This window comes from Sciurus carolinensis, chromosome 10, assembly GCF_902686445.1.
Source record: "Sciurus carolinensis chromosome 10, mSciCar1.2, whole genome shotgun sequence".
Lineage (NCBI taxonomy): Eukaryota > Metazoa > Chordata > Mammalia > Rodentia > Sciuridae > Sciurus > Sciurus carolinensis.
In genome coordinates, this window is record NC_062222.1 from 136,717,615 (window position 1) to 136,723,614 (window position 6,000).

A 6,000-nucleotide genomic window follows, 5' to 3' on the forward strand; every position below is an offset into this window, starting at 1 on the left:
CATCAGTGGCAGGACTCTTGTCAGGGGCTTGCGGGCACCATCTGTGGCCTTCCCCAGGATCCAGTTCCCGGTGGTCAGAACGTCAAACATAACCAGCAGGCCCTCCCACAGACCCGAGCTGCAGACCCACCCCCACCCCGGCGGTTGCCTGATGTGCTGGGGCTGTGCCCGTGTTCCCTCCCCAGGCCACAGATGTGGACGTGGCACAGCGAAGTTAGGACCTTCGCCTGGGTGACAAGTCACTTGTGACAGACCCCAGATCTTGGCAGTGGTGCTGCCTGTGACCTGCTTGGTCACTCATGCCTGAGCTGCCCTCAGTGCCCACTCCTTAAAACCTAAGCTTGCCTGGCGGCCCTGTTGCCACCACAAAGCCTGCCCGGGGTGCTGGGTGAGCCTGGCCTCCTTCCCACCTTTGGGATCTGGTGTGGTGGGGACCTCAAGGGCTCTCTGTGCTCCTGCCCCTCCTGCTTCCCCAGCCCCACTCACTGTCTACTACCTCCTCGCCACAGGCTGGGGAGGACCTGGAGGAATCCGGCCCCGGGAGGTTCCTCTGCCTGCAAACAGGTCCCACTTCTTGCCAGGCCTGGGTGGCATCCCATGTGGACGGAAGTCAGGCTGCATGGACAGGGCTGGTGGGCAGCAAGCCTGGTTTTCCTACTGACCTTGACTTTCACAGTCATCACAGTGGAATGGGAACAGCAGGCTGAGCTGTTTGGGGGCCAAGGTTGTCTTCATGTTGACATTAAGCTGCTAACGAGGAGGAAAGAGAAGTCTCTTGGACTCGGTCTCCCCACCGGTGAGATCTGGACTGCTTCCCATTCAGGGAGAGGATCTCCCCAGGGAGGATTCCTGGAGGTATCCAGGTTGGTGTGGCATCAGGCCTGGCATCGAATGCCAGTGTTTGTGGAGAGAGAGGTGACGTGCCCAAAGCTGCCTGGTACTCCTCCCGCCTAGACAGATGTAAGTCCTCGTTCAGACAACTGAGCAGTCCCCAAATCCAACCGTGCACCCATCAGGTGTGCTACTAATGTTGACTTCCAGCAGTACTAACAAGGCAGGTGGTAGTTTTAAGCCCCCATAAAACATAGAACACGGAATGAGTGGCTTTTTTGTCATTGGCAAGGCCAGCAAGGTGAGGTAAGTTCTTGACTGGGCCAGCTGGTGCTCTGGGCCCAGGAGCAGGGTAGGAGGCAGGTGACTGGCAGCCACCATGACATTCCACTTAAAGCTCCTGGTAGACTGCTGATATGGTTGATGAGACCTGGGGTCTGAGGTGGCTGTAAAAATGAGAAAAGAACAGGGCCAGGCATGGTGGCACACACCTGTGTTCCCAGCATCTGAAGGCCAGCCTTGACGACTTAGCAAGACCTTGTCTCAAAGCCAAAAGGGCCGGTATGCAGCTCAGTGGAAGAGCAATCACCTTGTACGTGTGAGACCTGAGTTCCAGCCCCAGCTCCTCAAAGGAAAAGGAGTGAAATGGAGTCACCATGGAACCCTGTATGTCTAGACTCTGAGAGGTTGCATATAGGGACTGGCGATGTCAGTTCATTCAATTCATGAGTCCGGGACCTAGTCTGTGCTAGACCCTAAAGTGTTAGTCATGACCTTTATTCTTCTGGACCAATAGAGCTCCTTCCACCTGGATCTATGGTGAGAACAGCAGCACGGCTTCTCTTTAGTCTCCGTGGTAAACTTCAGTCTCCCCAGCCTGCCTGGGACGGCCCTTAGGTCCAGCGGAGTTTGAGAAACAAGTGGGGGCTCCGCCCAGCCTGCACAGCCATCTTCATTCCTTGGCCCTTACTGGCCTGCCTGGCAGCCCTTCAGGAACCTTGTGAAGTCAGCTGGCTGGTTGTACAGAGTGAAGTATGCTGGCCCCAGCTCTGCTCTGGCCAGCTGGGTGGCCAAGACCGTGGGGCATCCCTGGGGAGTTCACAGGAGGGGTGGGCACATAGGCGACTTTATTTATTTTTTTTATTTTTTTTTATTTTTTTTTGCGGTGCTGGGGATCAAACCCAGGGATTTGTGCTTGCAAGGCAAGCACTCTACCGACTGAGCTATCTCCCCAGCCCCACATAGGCGACTTTACATACCCAAGGAGGTGTGCCTGCCTTCCTGTAGGATGGGTTGCCGGTTTCATCTCCAGGAGACATACGAGGGTCCTTTCCACCTCATGCCTCTGCAGACCGGTCATGGACATGTGTTTCCTTGTGGGCAGCATCTGGCTCTCCAGTGAGCAGTGCAGATCAAAGCAAGCAGCGGAAGCCCAGCTGGGCACAGCCTCCCTGAGACTGGAGTCCAGTGCTGTGTGGAAGGAGGCGCTGTCGATGACAAGAAAGTCTCCCTCCCCTTTCCTAGGCCAAGGCCACCCCAAGCACTGGGGGAGCAGGGGAAGCCCTGGGCAGCACGAAGGGCCCAGGGTGTGGGCCAGACTGCCAGCTCCCACCTATGACGTAACTCCCACCTGTGCCAGCAAATCAGTCACTGAGGCCACTGAGCGGCCTCATCTGTACAAGTGAACTTTTATTTCCCGAGATTAAAAGGAGTAATGTGGTCTGGGGGTGTGGCTCAGGGGAAAAGAAAGTGTAAGCTCAGGACATGGTCTGTGGCCAAATAAAATTGGGCAGAAAGCAGTGGAAGCAGGCTTTATTGGAATTTGGCCCTTGGGCGAAATTCCCAGCCCCTGGGGGTACAGGTCAGGGTAGGGAGCTGGAGAAAATCTCCTGCAGCCCTGGCTGCCCAGGGTCTTTATAGGCCGGAATGGGCGGGGATCCTGCTGAGTGACAGGTGGAGTTAAGGGAGTTAAGGGTCAGCAGGTGGAGTTAATGGTCAACAGGTGGAGGTAAGGGTCAGTGGAGTTTTCTCGTCCCCTTGATTGATCACCCTGTGGCACGCTGCCCTTCGTCTCAGTTGCTCTGCTCTCCCTCCTACAGTCGCCCAAATTCCGACCTAACAGAAAGAAATCATGAGGTTTCCCTTAAAGGTTTTTCTTTGCCATGGTATTCCAGAACATCCCATGAGGCAAGCACTTCATCCGTGAAGATGTCTCATTATGAAGCTAAGCGATTGCAAGCTTTATATAGTGGGTCGCCCTACTGTGGGATGAACCCATCGTTACAGCCAGCACATGGAGCGTGGGACGGTGGGAAAGTACTCTCGAGGCACCTACCAGTATCTGCATGGTGGACTGCAGGTCTTGACAAAGTGCAAATCTGAGCTCATCTTGGCTCCATTCACACAGCCCTACTGTTGCTCCCACCTTGCCACCATCTGAATGTCTGTGTCACCCTAAATAACAGAGAGCTTCCACATAGAATATGGATGTGTGGCACACACCTGTAATCCCAGCAGTTTGGGAGGCTGAGGCAGGAGGATTTGAGTTCAAAGCCAGCCTCAGCAACTTGGCGAGACACTAAGCAACTCGGCAAGACCCTGTCTCTAAATAAAATACAAAAAGGGCTGGGGATGTGGCTCAGTGGTTAAGTATCCCTGGGTTCAATCCCTGGAAGAACAAACAAACAAACAAAATTACAGATATGTCCTCGGCAAGCCACCTGCCCTCCCCAAGCCTTGCGGGAGAGGCCCAGGGCCTGGCAGGCCCCGATGGAGGTCAGGTGAGCAATTCTTTCTTTCCTTTTGTAAGCAAAGACCCAGCTTTGTCCAGCACCCCAGGTGTGTCTCTTCTGGGCTCTCATCTCGGGCAGGGGTGGTTCATGCTTGTTGGGTGAGGCTCAAATCTCCCAGGAAGACTGGGCTTTCTGGGATTGTGGTATGGAAGTGAGACCAGCCATCCTCAAACTGTCCTGAGTACCTTCTGTGAGGAGGCAGAAGAAGAGACAGTTCCAGAGGGCAATGACAAGACCTGTGGAGACTAATGGGGAAGAGGCAGAAGAGAGAGGTCCCGGGAGAAAAGCAGAGGCCAGAGAGCAAGGCGCCACCGGCCCCTTAGTCTGCACCCTCAGCCTGTGACTCTGGGCAAACCTAGCCCTTTTGGGACTTTAAAGGCATCCCCTCACATTCTGGGAAGAGCACGAATCCCACACTCTGCAGATATTTTCTGTTGAGTCCTAACCAGGCCCCCCTGGGGCAGGGAGCCCTTTAACTCTGGTGTCACCACCAGCCATGGAGGGGCACAAGGAATGTGCAAGGGGATTTGTGGTCCCTTATCGGGGAATAGTTAGCTCTGCCAGGTGCTGGCAGTTGGGGTGGGAGGTAGGAGGCAGGGTCCCAGAGAGGGCAAGAAGGAGCCCCAGGGGGAGGGAACAGACTGTTCAGGCTGTGGTCCACACTCCAGGGACTGATGCACTTGGAATCTCCCAAGCAGGAGAGGGGATAGTCTTATAGGGTCAGGCTGGAGCCAAGCTTGGAAGGGGGTAACATTTAAGGCTGATGGCTGGATGAAGTGTCCTGGTGGCTTTCAGGTGAGTGGGAATGGAGTGGTAGCCTTTTGGAGGTATCTGTCCCTTCCGTCTGGCATGTCACCCTCCCCCAGCCCCCAGACAAGCATGAGGTCCCTACCCTAGTATATCACCTGTGAGGGAGTTCCAGGTGCTTCCCAGGACCCCTCTGTGATCCTGGGGGACCTCAGCCTGGTCAGTGGCAGAGGCCTTACACAGGTAGGGTCCCCCACAGCGACGGCAGGTGGGCCAGGAGCTGGGCCTGCATCCCTTGCCCATCTCTGCCCACTTGCCCCCATGAGGGTCCACGTGAGACCTGAGTCTGCAGGCCTCTGCATCAGGCTGCATGTTGCCCGTGGTGGCAGCAGACAACCAAGCAATGCCTTTAGGGGAGGCCTCTCTGAAAATTCCACTTTGGGCTCACTGTGACTCCAAGCCCACCAGGAGCTCTGTGTTCTTAGTACTTGAGCCTGGACACCTCCAGCATCTGGTACCTCTTTTTCTTTTTCTTTTGATTTTATGGATGCATGACAGTTCTGCATAGAAGTGGGGTTCGTTCTGATGTAATCATACATGCATGGAATTTAATATACTCCATTTCAGTCCCAGGTCCTCCCTTGCCTTCCCTCCTCCTTTCTCCTATTCCTCTTCTGCTCTACTGGTCTACCTTGCACTCATTTATATAATTTAATTGGTGCTTTATACATAAAGGTGGCATCCAGTAAATTACCTGCATGTAGTGTAATTTATCATTCATTCTATATTTCCACCACTTTCCTGCCCCCCCCCCCCAATCTGGTACCTTTTAAAGATCAATGAACCATGGTCACAGGAGATCCAAGTCCTCTCCCACCCCACTCCAGGCCATGGCCCCAGGCTTTGGAAGACCCATTTATTTCATTGTGACTTTTTCTTCTAGTCAAAACACTTGGGATGCTCTGGGAACAGGTGAGCCAGCCTAACCTGGATCAAGGCTCTCAGTAACCAGGGATGACCATGGGGTACCTAGGACAGTTAGAAATGCAGCAGAGGGACTGGAGTCGTGGCTCAGTGGTAGAGCACTTGCCTAGCATGTGTGAGACCCTGAGTTCGATTCTCAGCACCACATAAAAATAAAGAAATAAAATATATTGTGTCCATCTACAACTAAAAAATATTAAAAAAAAAAAAAAAAAAAAGAAATGCAGCAGAGATAGAAAGTCATCCAGACCCATAGTCATAGGCCTCTACTATCCCCACCCCCAACAGCAGCAAGTGTTAGGCCTTACAGAGACCACAGCCTCTGGGAGCTGGAGTCTTCCTGGCTAGGGCTCATCTTGCTTAACTCAGGACTCTGATGAGAAGGGCTGAGAGCCCTCATTCTCTGGCTCCAGGTGGCTGTGCTTCTCCGAGTCTGCGGTCATCCCAGCCAGCTTATTATTAGCACATCGTCCTTATGAAAGCAGCATGTGGTCACTGTGGGGAAGATTCAGTTATCAGACATACACAGGCAGGAGATGGGCAGGAAGCTCACATGCTCCATTTGCTGTTTCTTCGTCTTATTCCTGTGGCTGGTGTGTTTTAAATATTTTGATTATACTCAGCATGTCTTGGTACTTAAACTCTT

General features: G+C 53.5%; 1 non-coding gene across 1 annotated transcript; it reads left to right on the forward strand.

Annotated features, from left to right (window-relative positions):
- The first annotated feature begins 1,208 nt into the window (after positions 1 to 1,208).
- Positions 1,209 to 1,274, forward strand: LOC124995157 (small nucleolar RNA SNORD104). Its single transcript, XR_007110633.1, has one exon. It is a non-coding gene; the product is annotated as a small nucleolar RNA SNORD104 (small nucleolar RNA).
- The last annotated feature ends 4,726 nt before the right edge of the window (positions 1,275 to 6,000 follow it).